General features: G+C 49.6%; 1 protein-coding gene and 1 pseudogene across 2 annotated transcripts in view; one reads left to right on the top strand and one right to left on the bottom strand.

The window, feature by feature from the left end:
* LOC135054883 (oocyte zinc finger protein XlCOF7.1-like) overlaps positions 1-17091 on the bottom strand; it is a 247351-nt gene that overhangs the window by 126707 nt on the left and 103553 nt on the right. The window lies entirely within an intron of this gene.
* Positions 9814-9931, top strand: LOC134890420 (5S ribosomal RNA; annotated as a pseudogene).

Here is a 17091-nt window from a genome sequence, read left to right as displayed (position 1 = left end):
GATATTCCTTCCCTGTGTGACTGCTCCCCAGCCTCGCAGGCTGGCATCCGTGGTCACCAGGACCCAGTCCTGAATGCCGAATCTGCGGCCCCCTAGAAGATGAGCACTCTGCAACCACCACAGGATGGATACCCTTGTCCTTGGTGACAGGGTTATCCGCTGATGCATCTGAAAATGCGACCCGGACCATTTGTCCAGTAGGTTCCACTGGAAAGTTCTTGCGTGGAATCTAACGAATGGGATTGCTTCGTATGAAGCCATCATTTTTTCCCAGAACCCTTGTGCATTGATGCACTGAGACTTGGTTCGGTTTTAGGAGGTTCCTGATTAGCTCGGATAACTCCCTGGCTTTCTCTTCCGGGAGAAACACCTTTTTTCTGGACTGTGTCCAGGATCATCCCTAGGAAACAGAAGACAAGTCGTCGGAACCAGCTGCGATTTTGGAATATTGAGAATCCAATCGTGCTGCCGCAACACTACCTGAGATAGTGCTACACCGACCTCCAACTGTTCCCTGGATCTTACCCTTATCAGGGAATCGTCCAAGTAAGGGATAACTAAAATTCCCTTCCTTCGAAGGGATATAATTTCGTCCATTACCTTGGTAAAGACCCGGGGTGCCGTGGACCATCCCTACGGCAGCGTCTGAACTGATAGTGACAGTTCTGTACCATAACCTGAGGTACCCTTGGTGAGAAGGGTAAATTTTGACATGAAGGTAAGCATCCTTGATGTCCCGAGACATCATGTAGTCCCCTTCTTCCAGGTTCGCAATCACTACTCTGAGTGACTCAATCTTGAATTTGAACCTCTGTATGTAAGTGTTCAAAGATTTTAGATTTTAGATTTAGAATCGGTCTCACCGAGCCGTCTGGCTTCGGTACCACAATAGTGTGGAATAATACCCCGTTCCCTGTTGCAGGAGGGGTACCTTGATTATCACCTGCTGGGAATACAGCTTGTGAATGGCTTCCAAAACTGCCTCCCTGTCAGAGGGAGACGTCGGTAAAGCCAACTTTTGGAAACGGCGAGGGGGAGACGTCTCGAATTCCAATATGTACCCCTGAGATATTACCTGAAGGATCCAGGGGTCTACTTGCGAGTGAGCCCACTGCGCACTGAAATTCATTGAGAACGGGCCCCCACCGTGCCTGAGCTTGTATAGCCCTAGCGTCATACTGAGGGCTTGGCAGAGGCGGGAAAGGGTTTCTGTTCCTGGGAACTGGCTGATCTCTGCAGCCTTTTTCCTCTCCGTCTGTCACGAGCAGAAAAGAGGAACCTTTTGTCCGCTTGCCAACAAAGGACTGCGCCTGATAATACGGCGTCTTATTTTGAGAGGCGACCTGGGGTACAAACGTGGATTTCCCAGCTGTTCCCGTGGCCACCAGGTCTAAAGGACCGACCCCAAATGTCCCCTTTCAAAGGCAATACTTCCAAATGCCGTTTGGAATCCGCATCACCTGACCATTTTACTGGTAGAATTGGACAACGCACTTATACTTGATGCCAGTCGGCAATTATTCCGCTGTGCATCATGCATATATAGAAATGCATCTTTTAAATGCTCTATAGGCAATAATATACTATCCTTATCTAGGATATCAATATTTCCAGTCAGGGAATCCGACCATGCCAACCCAGCACTGCACCTCCAGGCTGAGGCGATAGCTGGTCGCAGTATAACACCAGTATGTGTGTAAATACATTTTTGGATACCCTCCTGCTTTCTATCAGCAGGATCCTTAAGGGCGGCCATCTCATGAGAGGGTAGAGCCCTTGTTCTTACAAGCGTGTGAGCGCCTTATCCCCCCTAGGGGGTGTTTCCCAACGCACCCTAACCTCTGGCGGGAAAGGGTATGCAGCCAATACTTTTTAAGAAATTATCAAGTGTTATCGGGGGGAAACCCACGCATCATCACACACCTCATTTTATTTTTCAGATTTAGGAAAACTACAGGTAGTTTTTCCCCCACCGAACATAATACCCCTTTTTGGTGGTACTCGTATTATCAGAAATGTATAAAAACATTTTCCATTGTATCAATCATGTAACGTGTGGCCCTACTGGAAATCACGGTTGTCTCTTCACCATCGACACAGGAGTCAGTATCCGTGTCGGCGTCTGTATCTGCCATCTGAGGTAACGGCCGCTTTAGAGCCCCTGACGGCCTATGAGACGTCTGGACAGGCACAAGCTGAGTAGCCGGCTGTCTCATGTCAACCACTGTTTTTATATAGAGCTGACACTGTCACGTAATTTTCAACAGTACATCCACTCAGGTGTCGACCCCCTAGGGGGTGACATCACTGTTACAGACACTCTGCTCCGTCTCAACATCATTTTTCTCCTCATATATGTCGACACAAACGTACCGACACACAGCACACACACAGGGAATGCTCTGATAGAGGACAGGACCCCACTAGCCCTTTGGGGAGACAGAGGGAGAGTATGCCAGCACACACCAGAGCGCTATATATATACAGGGATAACCTTATATAAGTGTTTTTCCCCTTATAGCTGCTGTATGTTTTAATACTGCGCCTAATTAGTGCCCCCCTCTCTTTTTTAACCCTTTCTGTAGTGTAGTGACTGCAGGGGAGAGCCAGGGGAGCTTCCCTCCAACTGAGCTGTGAGGGAAAATGGCGCCAGTGTGCTGAGGAGATAGGCTCCGCCCCCTTTCCGGCGGCCTTATCTCCCGTTTTTTTGTATATTTTGGCAGGGGTTAAATGCATCCATATAGCCCAGGAGCTATATGTGATGTATTTTTTGCCATGTAAGGTATTTCTGTCGTGTTTTATTGCGTCTCAGGGCGCCCCCCCCAGCGCCCTGCACCCTCAGTGACCGGAGTATGAAGTGTGCTGAGAGCAATGGCGCACAGCTGCAGTGCTGTGCGCTACCTTATTGAAGACAGGAACGTCTTCTGCCGCCGATTTTTCCGGACCTCTTCGCTCTTCTGGCTCTGTAAGGGGGCCGGCGGCGCGGCTCCGGCACCCATCCAGGCTGAACCTGTGATCGTCCCTCTGGAGCTAATGTCCAGTAGCCAAGAAGCCCAATCCACTCTGCACGCAGGTGAGTTCGCTTCTTCTCCCCTTAGTCCCTCGATGCAGTGAGCCTGTTGCCAGCAGGTCTCACTGAAAATAACAAACCTAAACTAAAACTTTCACTAAGAAGCTCAGGAGAGCCCCTAGTGTGCACCCTTCTCGTCGGGCACAGAAATCTAACTGAGGCTTGGAGGAGGGTCATAGGGGGAGGAGCCAGTGCACACCAGCTAGTCCTAAAGCTTTCTTTAGATGTGCCCAGTCTCCTGCGGAGCCGCTATTCCCCATGGTCCATACGGAGTCCCCAGCATCCACTTAGGACGTTAGAGAAATATACATGAGACGTGTGACCTGCATATGTGCTATTATACAGATAACAGTGTGTAATATACATGAGACGTGTGACCAGCATATGTACTATTATACAGATAACAGTGAGTAATATACATGAGACGTGTGATCAGCATATGTGCTATTATACAGATAACAGTGAGTAATATACATGAGACGTGTGACCTGCATACGTGCTATAATACAGATAACAGTGAGTAATATACATGAGACGTGTGACCTGCATGTGCGCTATTATACAGATAACAGTGAGTAATGTACACGAGACGTGTGACCAGCATTTGTGCTATTATACAGATAACAGTGAGTAATATACATCAGACGTGTGACCAGCATACGTGCTATTATACAGATAACAGTGAGTAATGTACACGAGACGTGTGTCCAGCATATGTGCTATTATACAGATAACAGTGTGTAATATACATGAGACGTGTGACCAGCATACGTGCTATTATACAGATAACAGTGAGTAATGTACACGAGACGTGTGTCCAGCATACGTGCTATTATACACATACCAGTGTGTAATATACATGAGACGTGTGACCAGCATATGTGCTATTATACAGATAACAGTGTGTAATATAAATGAGACGTGTGACCAGCATATGTGCTATTATACACATAACAGTGTGTAATATACATGAGACGTGTGACCAGCATATGTGCTATTATACAGATAACAGTGAGTAATGTACATGAGACGTGTGACCTGCATACGTGCTATTATACACATAACAGTGTGTAATATACATGAGACGTGTGACCAGCATATGTGCTATTATACACATAACAGTGTGTAATATACATGAGACGTGTGACCAGCATATGTGCTATTATACAGATAACAGTGAGTAATGTACATGAGACATGTGACCTGTATCTGCAGCATGTTCTATGGGAAAGAAAGGCTATTGTGACACATACTGTGAAATTCTATTTCCATGGAAACTGCTGGTAAACAAATCACAGCTGTCCCTGGATTGGCTGACACTCAGCAAGTATCAGTGACAGGTAACATCTCATTTCACTATGGGAGGGCGGTGTCATTAATTTTGTGTTTGCTCCACTCAGTGACTCCCACCAACCCCCTGGCCCCATCATAAGTACATGTCTCCACCCTCTCTCCTTAGTCCCGCCCTTTTTTGCCACCTACACCATCCCCCCACCCCGTCTCTGATTTCCGCCTCCAGCTGTGTCCTGTCATGGTGCAGAGCCAGCTCCAACTGTGGTGGGACTACAAATGCCAGAAATCCCTGATACTAGACACTTGCATGGCATGCTGATATTTGTAGTTCCACAACTGCTGAAGATGACCCAGTTGTGTAACCCTCAGATAAAACAACACACTGTCTGTAATCTCTGTTAATGCAGATTACTGAAGATTGTCTTTTACTGTTTAGTATGGCTTTATTAATGGTTATCTTCTATATATTAGCCCGGTGACTCTGTGCCTGGCCCTCTAACGCTGGGTGGAGTCACAGACCTGGGTGGAGTTAGCAGCTCCTGCCCTGTCCCAGTGCCAGCACACCCCTTAGCAGTAGCTGCAACGGGAGCAGCAGCCACAGAATCCGGCCACCATCCCCAGTCAGAAGCCACCAGTGGATGGACGCACCACACTGCCCGGTAAGCATGGACCCCTCCCTTGGTTGCCCCACACACACAGCCACCTACAACCCAATTACACCCGCACCACACCCCCCCAAACCCACCTTCCACAAAACCACTCCACCAGCTGCCACATGCAGCCACTGACGGCTCTGCCAACCCCAGACCCGACGTCTGCATAACGGACCAGCACACACTGGCCATCCTAACCCCACAGCACCGAACCCACCCTCCGCACAACCCCAGCAACACCCCCCACATCCATCAGTGGGAGGGACAAGCTGGCTGGGCCCTGCCGTCCGCACCACGGACGCCCAGACAGCCGCACCCCACACCACCCCTCCCGTCATCCGCACAAACCCACCAACACCTACCGCACCCACCGTCCGCACCACGCCCGGCCAGACAGCTGCAGGCCACACTGCCGCTAACCCACCCTCCGCACAACCCCAGCACCGCCTGTCGCCTTGCAGCCGCGACGCGGACACACTGTAATGGGAACACGCCGTCCACACCACGGACGCAAAGACCGCTCCTGACCTCCCCACAATCCCAGCACCACCTCTCTTCATCTACCCGCCCCCGGGCCACTTTGTACCGGGAGACACCGTCAGCACAACGGATGAACACACTGCACTTACGCCGCACCTGTCTGTTTACCGGCGACAGGTCTCTCGCCACTCCTGCCCCCAACTCCACATAAACCAAGTCGCTCCCCTCCCAGCACCATACACCCGCACCCCCACCCAGCCAACAACTAAGCACCCACACAATAATAAATGCCCACCTACCCCTATCACCCATCCCCCTATGTGCATAAACATGCATGCCTCCCTTTTGCCCAAAACTCCACTCACAGCCCACTCATCTCAAGGTGGGGGGGAAACAAGTGCTGCCTCATAGACCCACATATACCATGGCCTACTACCTTACACACACATACACACTCAGCCTACACACTCCTAACAACTCGCAAGCACCCTACACCCCCACAACCACAGACAAAACACCTTTCCCCATCTTTACACCACCACCACCCACCTACTTTCACACCTGCCCCCATCACCCTCACACCACAATAACATACACAAAACACACACACACCCCCAACACGATATCATACATAAACGCACTCACCCAAACACCTCTCCTAAACACCCCACACACCCTAAGGCCATCCCACACCCAACCATAACCCCATACCTGCCAACCACCCACCACAAATACACCACCCATCCAGCTTCTCCCCTCCCCCCAAAAAAACAACTCTAAATTTACCATCTGCCCCCCCCCCACTTGCATGCACACCCACCAACCCCCACCACCATCCACCCATCCAAAACAAACTATACAACTACTATTCTACACCTTCACTTTTCAGTAGAGATTACGGGGGCGTAGCCCCTTACGACGGTGTGAAGAGCGCGATGAATCACCTAGTTGTATAGTACTGTACAATTATAATAATGTATACTGTATAGTACTGATCTATAGATACTTACTGAATATTACCAATCTAACCATTTATCTTGTATATTAACATTGTATTAATTATAGTGTATTTTCTATGGTAATTAATATATTCCATGTATTACCAATATATTAATTTGTTCATATATTTTGTATGTACTGTTAAAAACGAGATTTATGGTAAGAACTTACCGTTGTTAAATCTCTTTCTGCGAGGTACACTGGGCTCCACAAGGATTAACATCGGGGTGTAGCGTAGGATCTTGATCCGAGGCACGAACAGGCTCAAAGCTTTGACTGTTCCCAAGATGCACAGTGCCGCCTCCTCTATAACCCCGCCTCCGTGCATAGGAGCTCAGTTTTCGTTAACCAGCCCAATGCAGTAGCAGGTACTAGAGACGACAATCGCTCGTAGCCAATTACACCACACACTCACCACAGGAGAGGGTGTCAGCGGCTAATTCCACACCAACCCAAAGAAGCTAAGTGCGTCAGGGCGGGGCGCCTTGTGGAAACTTACAACGGTAAGTTCTTACCATAAATCTCATTTTCTGCTGCAGGGTACACTGGGCTCCACAAGGATTAACAACGGGGATGTCCTAAAGCAGTTCCTTATGGGAGGGGACGCACTGTAGTGGGTACAAGAACCTGGCATCCAAAGGAAGCATCCTGGGAGGCGGAAGTATCGAAGGCATAGAACCTAATAAACGTGTCCCTGAGGACCACGTAGCCGCCTTGCACAATTGTTAAAGGGTCGCACCACGGTGGGCCGCCCAAGAAGGTCCAACCGACCGAGTAGAATGGGCTTTGATGGTAGCAGGAACCGGACGATCAGCCTGTACATAAGCATATGCAATCACCATTCTAATCCATCTGGCCAGTGTCTGCTTGGAAGCAGGCCAGCCACGTTTGTGAAAACCAAACAGCGCGAAAAGAGAATCAGATTTCCTAATGGAGGATGTTCTCTTCACATAGATACGGAGAGCCCGTACTACATCCAAAGACCGCTCTTTGGTAGACAACTCAGGAGAATTAAAGGCCGGAACCACAATCTCCTGGTTAAGGTGGAAGGAAGACACCACCTTGGGTAAATAACCTGGCCGCGTTCTAAGAACCACCCTGTCACAGTGAAATATCAAATGGGGAAACTTACAGGATAAGGCACCCAAGTCGGAGACCTTTCTAGCTGAAGCAATGGCCAGCAAAAACAGTACCTTAAGGGAAAGCCACTTAAGGTCAGCAGAGGCAAGAGGTTCAAACGGAGACTCTCGCAAGGCCTCCAAAACCACCGACAGATCCCAAGAGGCCACAGGTGGCACATAAGGAGGCTGAATCCGCAACACGCCCTGAGTGAATGTATGGACATCAGGTAGGGCAGCAATCTTTCTCTGAAACCAAACCGACAAGGCAGAGATGTGAACCTTGAGGGAGGCCAGACGCAGGCCTAAGTCCAGGCCCTGTTGTAGAAAGGCCAATAGTTTGGCCGTACTAAACTTGAAAACGTCATGATTGTGAGACGCACACCAAGTAAAGTAAGCATTCCAGACCCTATGGTAGATCTGAGCATAAGCCGGCTTACGGGCCTTCAACATAGTTTGAACGACTGCCTCAGAAAAACCCTCGGCCCTCAGGACGGAAGCTTCAAGAGCCATGCCGTCAAAGCCAGATGGGCCAAGTCCTGGTAAACACAAGGGCCCTGAACGAGGAGATCTGGTCATTGTGGAAGTAGAAGGGGATGATCCAACCAGAGGCCCTGTAGATCGGAGAACCAGTGCCGCCTGGGCCACGCTGGAGCGACCAGAAGTAGGTTTCCTCCTTCTTGCTTGAACTTCCGTATTACTCTGGGCAGGAGTGACACCGGAGGGAACACATACGGCAGCCGAAAGTTCCATGGAATTGCCAGAGCATCCACGAACGCTGCTTGAGGATCCCTTGTACTTGCTCCGAAGATTGGAACCTTGTGATTGTGTCGAGACTCCATCAGATCCACATCTGGAAGGCCCCACGTGTCCACGAGAAGTTGAAACACCTCTGGATGGAGGCTCCACTCTCCGGCGTTTACGAAGACTGAGATAGTCCGCTTCCCAGTTCTGAGATGGCCGGCAGATGGCGTTCTGCCCATTGAAGAATCCGAGATACTTCCCTCATTGCCATGCGGCTTTGAGTGCCGCCTTCATGATTGATGTACACCACCGTGGTGGCATTGTCCGATTGTACTTGAACAGGTCTGTTCTGTATCAGATGCTGAGCCATTGTCAACGCATTGAACACTGCCCGCAATTCCAGAATGTTTATTAGGAGTAGAGACTCCTCCTCGGTCCACCGACCCTGAAGAGAGTGTTGTTCCAACACCGCGCCCCAACCTCTCAGACTGGCATCCATCGTCAGCAGGACCCAGTTGGATATCCAGAAGGGACGGCCCCTGCTCAATCGTTGGTCCTGAAGCCACCAGCTCAGTGACAGGCGGACCTCCGGAGACAAGGAGATCATGTGAGATCTGATCCGGTGAGGCAGCCCGTCCCACTTGGTCAGAATAAACTTCTGCAGAGGGCGAGAATGGAATTGAGCATACTCCACCATGTCGAAAGCAGACACCATGAGACCTAGCACTTGCATTGCTGAATGTATCGACACTTGCGGACGAGATAGAAAGCATCTAATCCGGTCCTGAAGCTTCAGGACTTTCTCCTGAGACAAGAACAACCGTTGGTTGCGAGTGTCCAAAAATGCTCCCAGGTGAACCATGCTCCGAGCAGGAACCAGGGAGGATTTTTTCCAGGTGATGAGCCACCTGTGGGCTTTCATGCACTGGACTGTCAGATCGAGATGACACAGGAGAAGTTCTGGGGAATTTGCCAGGATCAACAAATCGTCCAAGTACGGTAGGATCCTGACCCCTTGACGGCGGAGTGTAGCCATCATTACCGCCATTACTTTGGTGAAAGCACGGGGAACTATTGTCAAACCAAAGGGTAATGCTCAAAATTGGTAATGAAGATTGCCCACCGCAAACATGAGGTACTGCTGATATGACACTGGAATAGGAATATGCAGGTAGGCATCCTGTATGTCCAGGGAGATCATATAGTCCAGAAACATGTTTTTTTGTGGAACCGCACTAGTTAAACAATATTACTAACGTACCAAAATAAATGTTAACAATGACATACCAATATACATGCAGTTATTAAATAGTTCTAGAACTGCTAATGATTGGCGGTGCTCCCAGGAATTTTGTAGGTTATACTATTGGAAAGGACAAGAGGAAAAGACAAAAAAACCTTGTTTGGGAGCACTCATTTGAAAAGATAAGGATAATATGTATAGTGAAAGATACTGGCCCACTGCCATACTACCCTGAATACGCCCGATTTCATCTGATCTCGGAAGCTAAACAGGCATGGCCTGGCCAGTACTAGGATGGGAAACCTCCTGAGAATACCAGGTGCAGTGGGCCCAGTGTTACCCACCCCACCACATTAAACCCCCGACCCCCCCCCCCCCCTTCCACCAAGGGAAGCTCGATCACATTCCTTGCTCCACCCTTCTCGCATTCCCCTTGAGATCTACCTTGACCTAACTCAGAATTTTGCCCATACTGCCTCTATCAGTGATATCCATAATCCAGGCTAGTACAGTGATTTTCTGGATACCCTGTATCTCAATGAGACCATTTGGTATCCCTTACTACTCCACTGATATTTTCACCATCTTTATCATCTTGTACCTCATTTGCTAAAAAGGTTAAACAAGATTTTTACACACACGAGTCCCAATTTTTTGTCCAAAATTTCTTTTTATTCAAGGATTAAAATAAAGGTTATGTCTTAATATCTTTCACTATACATATTATCCTTATCTTTTCAAATGAGTGCTCCCAAACAAGGGTTTTTTGTCTTTTCCTCTTGTCCTTTCCAATTGTAGATCATATAGTCCCCAGGCTCCAAGGCCAGAACAATCGGGTGCAGAGTTTCCATACGAAACTTGGAGACCCGCACATACTTGTTCAAGGACTTCAGATTGAGAATGGGCCGCGAGGACCCGTTTGGTTTCGGGACTAGAAACAGCAGTGAATAGTACCTCTTGCCTCTCTGAGCCAGAGGCACCTGTACGACCACTCCTGTGGACAGGAGGGAATGTACCACTGAATGCAGAGTGTTTGCCTTTGTCAGATCCAGAGGAACATCTGTCAGGCAAAATCGATGAGGGGGACGATTCTTGAAGGGTACGGCGTAACCCAGGGGTGGGCAATTAATTTTTATAGGGGGCCACATGAAAAATCTGAACTGTGTTGGAGAGCCGAACCAATGATAACCTGAACTTAATTATGCTCAATGTTAATTTTCTCCCATTAGAAAAAGCAGCAAATTATATATTTTGATAAGATGCTACTGGTAATCAGAAGTTTAGAGTAATCGCCAGGTAGAGAGCACTGAGACACACTGCACCAGGTAGAGAGCACTGAGACACACTGCACCAGGTAGAGAGCACTGAGACACACTGCACCAGGTAGAGAGCACTGAGACACACTGCACCAGGTAGAGAGCACTGAGACACACTGCACCAGGTAGAGAGCACGGAGACACATTGCACCAGGTAGAGAGCACAGGGACACATTGCACCAGGTAGAGAGCACGGAGACACATTGCACCAGGTAGAGAGCACTGAGACACATTGCACCAGGTAGAGAGCACTGAGACACACTGCACCAGGTAGAGAGCATGGAGACACACAGCCTGCTGCAGCATAGGCACACATACAGATGCGGAGCGGCACTCACCGTTGCGGAGGATGACGCTGTGCCAGGTGAGCGAGGCCAGTCTATTGGTGCTGGCAGCAGAGCTTAGGTCAGTGCGCAGTGCCGCGATGAGGGGGGATTCAAACCGTACTGGCGGGAGACACCGTAGGATCTGATTGGCTGCTCTTCCCCGCTGCCCCTGTCTCCGCCGCTACAGTATTGCCTTCAGCTGAGAGCTGTTAACGCGACAAGCTGAAGGCAGCGGCAGGGAGGAGTGACAGCGCGGCGGGGAGGAGTGGTTCCATGGTGCAGGGAGCCTACGTGGGCCAGACAGGCATTGACAAAGGGCCGTATGTGGCCCGCGGGACGTACTTTGCCCAGGTCTGGCGTAACCTCAAGTGACGACTTCCCTTACCCAGGTATCTGAAGTGGTCTTCAACCATTCCTGGCCAAAACCTAGAAGTCGCCCTCCCACCCTGGGATCCCCCAGAGGGAGGCCCGCCCCGTCATGCGGCAAGCTTGTCAGTTCTGGAAGCAGGCTGATGGGCAGCCCAGGTTCGCTTCGGTCTGGGCTTTGCAGGTCTGGAAGCACGAGCTTGCTTTGGGTACGCCTGACCTTTTGCTTTACCTGGAGGACGAAAGGGCCGAGGGAAAGTACTTTTAGCTTTCTGTGCGGAAGGAGCCGTACTAGGTAGGCAAGCTGTTTTAGCAGTAGCCAGATCAGCCACAATCTTATTGAGGTCTTCTCCAGAATGTCTCCTTTGAAAGGAAGCACCTCCAGGGTTTTGTTTGAATCCATATTCACCGACCAGGATCTCAACCAAAGGATACGCCTGGCCAAGACGGACGTAGTAGCAGCCTTGGCCGCCAGCATTCCGGCATCGGAGGCCGCCTCCTTAAGGTACAGAGAAGCCGTGGTAATATACGAGAGACATTGTCGAGCATGCTCAGATGCATTAGAAAGTAACTCCGCCTCTAGCTCCTGAGCCCACACCTCAACAGCTTCAGCAGCCCAAGTCGCTGCAATGGTTGGCCTATGCACCGCCCCCTTTAGGGTGTAAATTGCTTTCAAACAACCCTCCACACGTCTATCCGTCGGTTCCTTCAGAGAGGTGACGGTAGTTAATGGCAGAGCTGAGGAAACTACCATGCGCGCCACATGAGAATCTACTGGTGGAGGAGTTTCCCAATTTTTACATAGCTCCACGGAGAGAGGATAGCGAGCCAACAGTCTCTTATTCGGTGTGAATTTCGTCCCCGGATTTTCCCAGGACTCCTGACGTATGTCAGCTAGGTGTTGAGAATGAGGTAAAACTTGTTTAACCACCTTCTTACATTTACATTTGTCCAGCTTTTTAGAGACAGCCTCAGGCTCAGGATCATCAGAAACCTGAAAAATGAGCCTAATTGCCTCAATCAAATCAGGGACATCCACCATTGACTTCCCTTCCCCATCAGAAGCATCTGAGTCAGTGTCTGTGGGGTCAGTATATGCGCCATCCTCGGAGGACGTGTCTGGGATAGCAGTGGATTGTGAGGAGGTAATGGTCTGTTTAGAAGACGTCTTAGTCTTAGGTGGGCGAGAGTGTCACTTAGATTTAGTCAGTGACTGGTTCAATTGCTGTAACTGAGTGAAGATTTGATCTGCCCACGGCGGATTAATAGCAGGGACCATAAACTGCTGCATTGGCACAGGTGGTCCCACAGGGGGCGCCAAATTAGTTACAAGCATGTTTAACAGCGTGGAAAAGGTAGCCCAAGGTGGGTCATGTGTTGCCCCCGGTGCTACAGACCCACTGGGGGGGTAAGGAACCCCCTGAACCTGAACTCTCTGCTGCCAAATTTTCCTCCAAAATGTCTGCGGCATCACCACCACGCAATGTGGGAGAAGCCCCAGCTCCGTTGCCTCGAGTAGCTGACATAACAAGAAGCACAATATCGGGCAACCTGGTACAATTCTTAGCAGCGATATACCTAGCAGTAACTCCCAGTGAAGTGTGACTATGTCAGCACAAACCGGGAATCCAAGAGATATATGGTGACTATAAATCACAAGGAAAAATACACAGCAAGTATATCTTGTGAAACAAATCCTATATTATACAGAAAACCTGAAACACTTAGCCCCCACAGGTTATGGAATATAGGAATAGCACGCTGAGTAAAATACCCGATAAGGCAACACGCACACACCCTACACCCCCACAACCACAGACAAAACACCTTCCCCATCTTTACACCACCACCACCCACCAACTTTCACACCTGCCCCCATCACCCTCACACCACAATAACATACACAAAACACACACACACACAAACACTCACACCCACCCAAACACCTCTCCTACACACCCTAAGGCCATCCCACACCCACCATAACCCTATACCTGCCAACCACCCATCACAAATACACCACCCATCCAGCTTCTCCTCCCCCCCCCCAAAAAAAAATAACTCTAAATTCACTAACTACCCCTCCCCCTTCCATGTACACACCCCAACCCCCACAAAACCCATCACCATCCACCCATCCAAAACAAACTATACAACAACTATTCTACACCTTCACTTTTCAGTAGAGATTACGGGGGCGTAGCCCCTTATGACGGTGAGAAGAGCGCCCCGGAAGGTGCGATGAATCACCTAGTAGCTATATATGTTAACAATAGATATAACAAAGCACAGTAGATACTGGATGTTTATCACAGGGTGTTTGTACTACACAACCCTGAATGTATGCACTATTTCTTAACTAACACTGTCCCAGTGACAGGTAGAATACTTAAGTGTCCTGTAAAATGCACAGCGCTGGCGATCAGGCGGCTTTACAGAGCAGTCCCAGGAACAGCTCAGCTTCGTTGTGATGGCTGCTGACAGGGAGTGAGGGAGAGATATGCAGCTCCAGGGTGGGAACATTCACTGAAATGGAGCCCTGGGGCTGGGGGATGGGCTACAGGTTAGGCCCCTCTTTCCCTGCTGGCTTCCCCACCGGGCGCTGCGGGCTATTAAAAACTGTTTTTTATGAGAGGAAAAACTCCCACCTGTGCCCAGTGTCCCGGCGGGTAGTGGAGTGGCTTCCCAGTAACAGTGTCCACGCCAGCGCGCGCACACCCGCCTCTCACGGCCACGCCGAATCGCGGTTAACAGCGGCCAAAGAGACCCCTTACCTCCCCTTGTACCTGCGGCCATGCGATCCTGGAGGGCAGCGGCGGGTGTGTGTGACTAACAAGGAGGACACCGGAGCCTCCGCTGTAGTAACCTGCCAACCAGGACACGGGAGTATACAGCGCCACTGGGGGAGTGATGGAGCTGCAGCAGAGTATGTCTTATGACATACATAAAAGCTGCAGCCCTTGAAGTCTTGAAAGTTTTCTTTCTTGTTTTCTTCAATATAAGCTATAATATGGGCTGCAAAGGCAGCCCCCCTGTTGATTGCCTGCTTTCTGCATGGAACCAACAGCCTCCTACTCTACACCCAGATGTTAATCTCTGTTGAGCCCAGTGGAGCCCTATATTCCATGTATTACCAATATATTAATTTGTTCATATATTTTGTATGTACTGTTAAAATAGGATTTTGATACCTACCGGTAAATCCTTTTCTCCTAGTCCGTAGAGGATGCTGGGGACGAGATCAAGACAATGGGGTATAGACGGGATCCGCAGGAGACATGGGCACTCTAAAGACTTTTCATTGGGTGTGAACTGGCTCCTCCCTCTATGCCCCTCCTCCAGACCTCAGTTGTGGGAACTGTGCCCAGGGAGCCTGACATTTCGAGGGAAAGAATTACTTAAACTAGTGGTGAGATATCTACCAACTCACACCCTCAACCATGCCGCACACATGGCATTCAACATAACACACGCCAACAGGCATGAACCAATTGCAGCAACATGCTGAAAACTAAGATAACACAACTTGTGTAATTCTAATAACTAAACTGTAGGTAAAGTACGCACTGGGACGGGCGCCCAGCATCCTCTACGGACTAGGAGAAAAGGATTTACCAGTAGGTATCAAAATCCTATTTTCTCATACGTCCTAGAGGATGCTGGGGACGACATCAAGACCATGGGGTCTATACCAAAGCTCCAGTACTGGCGGGAGAGTGCGGATGACCCTGCAGCACCGATTGACGGAACTTGAGGTCTTCATCGGCCAAGGTGTCAAACTTGTAGAATTTAGCAAACGTGTTTGACCCTGACCAAGTAGCTGCTCGGCAAAGTTGCAATGCCGAGCCCCCCTGGGCAGCCGCCCAGGATGTGCCCACCTTCCTAGTGGAATGGGCCTTCACCAACGTCTGTAACGGCAATCCAGCCGTAGTATGAGCGTGCTGAATCGTACTTCTGATCCAACGCGCAAGATCAGGTTAGGGCTCTTGTGAGACAAGGCCCCCAATTCAGACACAAGTGAGAAACTTCAACTCTATCTCTTGTAGAGGCTCAAACCAATCTGACTGAAGGAACTGCAACACCACGTTAAGGTCCCATGTGTTAGGATCTCCTGCTCTGTGCTGCCACGTCGCCATGGCAACCGGGAGGCAAGTGTTAGCGAAGTAACCTGAGCGCAGCTGATACTCCGGTCCGGGTTTTTACTGTGTAGTGGTTACAGGCTCTGTGCACGGCAGGGAATCCGGCGCTGGTTTTGTGCTCACAGTCTGTGAGGTCTGAGTGGGGCGTGGACAGCACCTGTTATATAAACCATCCTCTCAGGCTAGGCAAATGCTGCTGAATCTTTGTTTGTTAGTCAGTTCCAGAGAGTTAGCTAGTACTGTGTGACTTTGTATTTACTTGTTGCTTACTGCGAATAGGCCTTGGGATTCGGTACTTCATTCTGCCAATCTGGACCTAGCAGTAAGACTGGAGTCAGTTGTTTGACATGCTGGGGTTCTTTTGCTATTCTGTGAACCCAGCAGGTTTGCGGCTGTACTCTCAGACCTGCTTGCTTAATCCTCCCTCACTGTGCAGGGCGTCCAGGTGTCAGTTTAGTGGCAGTAAGCTGAACCTGTGCCCTGCAAGTGGGGGTTAGGATTGTGGATACTCTCCTTGTGTCTATATTTCTATCTCTGACCAAGGAGTTTATTCCCAAACCCGTTGGTAACCCTTTGGGGTTTTTTCTGTTGCTCTTAGCAACATCATTTCAGGTGCTCCACATGTTAAATCACTACACCTCGCTTCATTGTCCGCTCTATTCCATCTGAGCATTCCTGACACTAGGGAGACACCCAATTCCTGAGCCTTTGGGCTTCTCCGTTCACTTTGTGTTTATTAGTTATTCCATCACCTCCTGTGTATGTTATGTTATACTGTCTGTGAGTTCGTTTGCTTCGCTTCCCTCTCTGTTCATACACCGGTATACTCCTGTTAGCACTGGTGTGCGTAACATATTCAGCAGCCCTACTCCTGTTGAAATTTTGTGGGAATATGGAGCATACCCCTCAAAATACTTTGCAACAGGTGGTCGATCAGGTGCAGGTCCTGACTCGATAATTTAATGAGATGTCCATTAAAATGAACACCCCGCAGGCCGCTATCGGAGCTCCCGCAGCAGCAGCGGCAAGTTCAGGGGTTAAGGAGCCGAAAGTAAATCTCCCGGATCGTTTTTCTGGAGATCGCTCGCAGTTCTTTTGTTTCAAGGAGAGCTGTAAGCTATATTTCAGGCTTAGGCCCCAGTCTTCTGGGTCGGAGATTCAGCGGGTGGGCATGGTGATTTCCTTGCTACAAGGAGACCCACAGGTCTGGGCATATGGGTTACAGCCTGACTGTCCGTCGCTTAAAAGTGTTGATGCTTTTTTTACGGCACTGGGCATTTTGTATGATGACCCTGACAAGATGGCTTCAGCCGAGGCTCAGATTACGGTTCTTAAGCAAGGGCG

The sequence above is a fragment of the Pseudophryne corroboree genome, chromosome 3 (genome assembly GCF_028390025.1).
Source record: "Pseudophryne corroboree isolate aPseCor3 chromosome 3, aPseCor3.hap2, whole genome shotgun sequence".
Classification (NCBI taxonomy): domain Eukaryota; kingdom Metazoa; phylum Chordata; class Amphibia; order Anura; family Myobatrachidae; genus Pseudophryne; species Pseudophryne corroboree.
The sequence above is the reverse complement of the archived record's forward strand: the minus strand, read 5'-3'. Positions and strand labels throughout refer to the sequence as shown.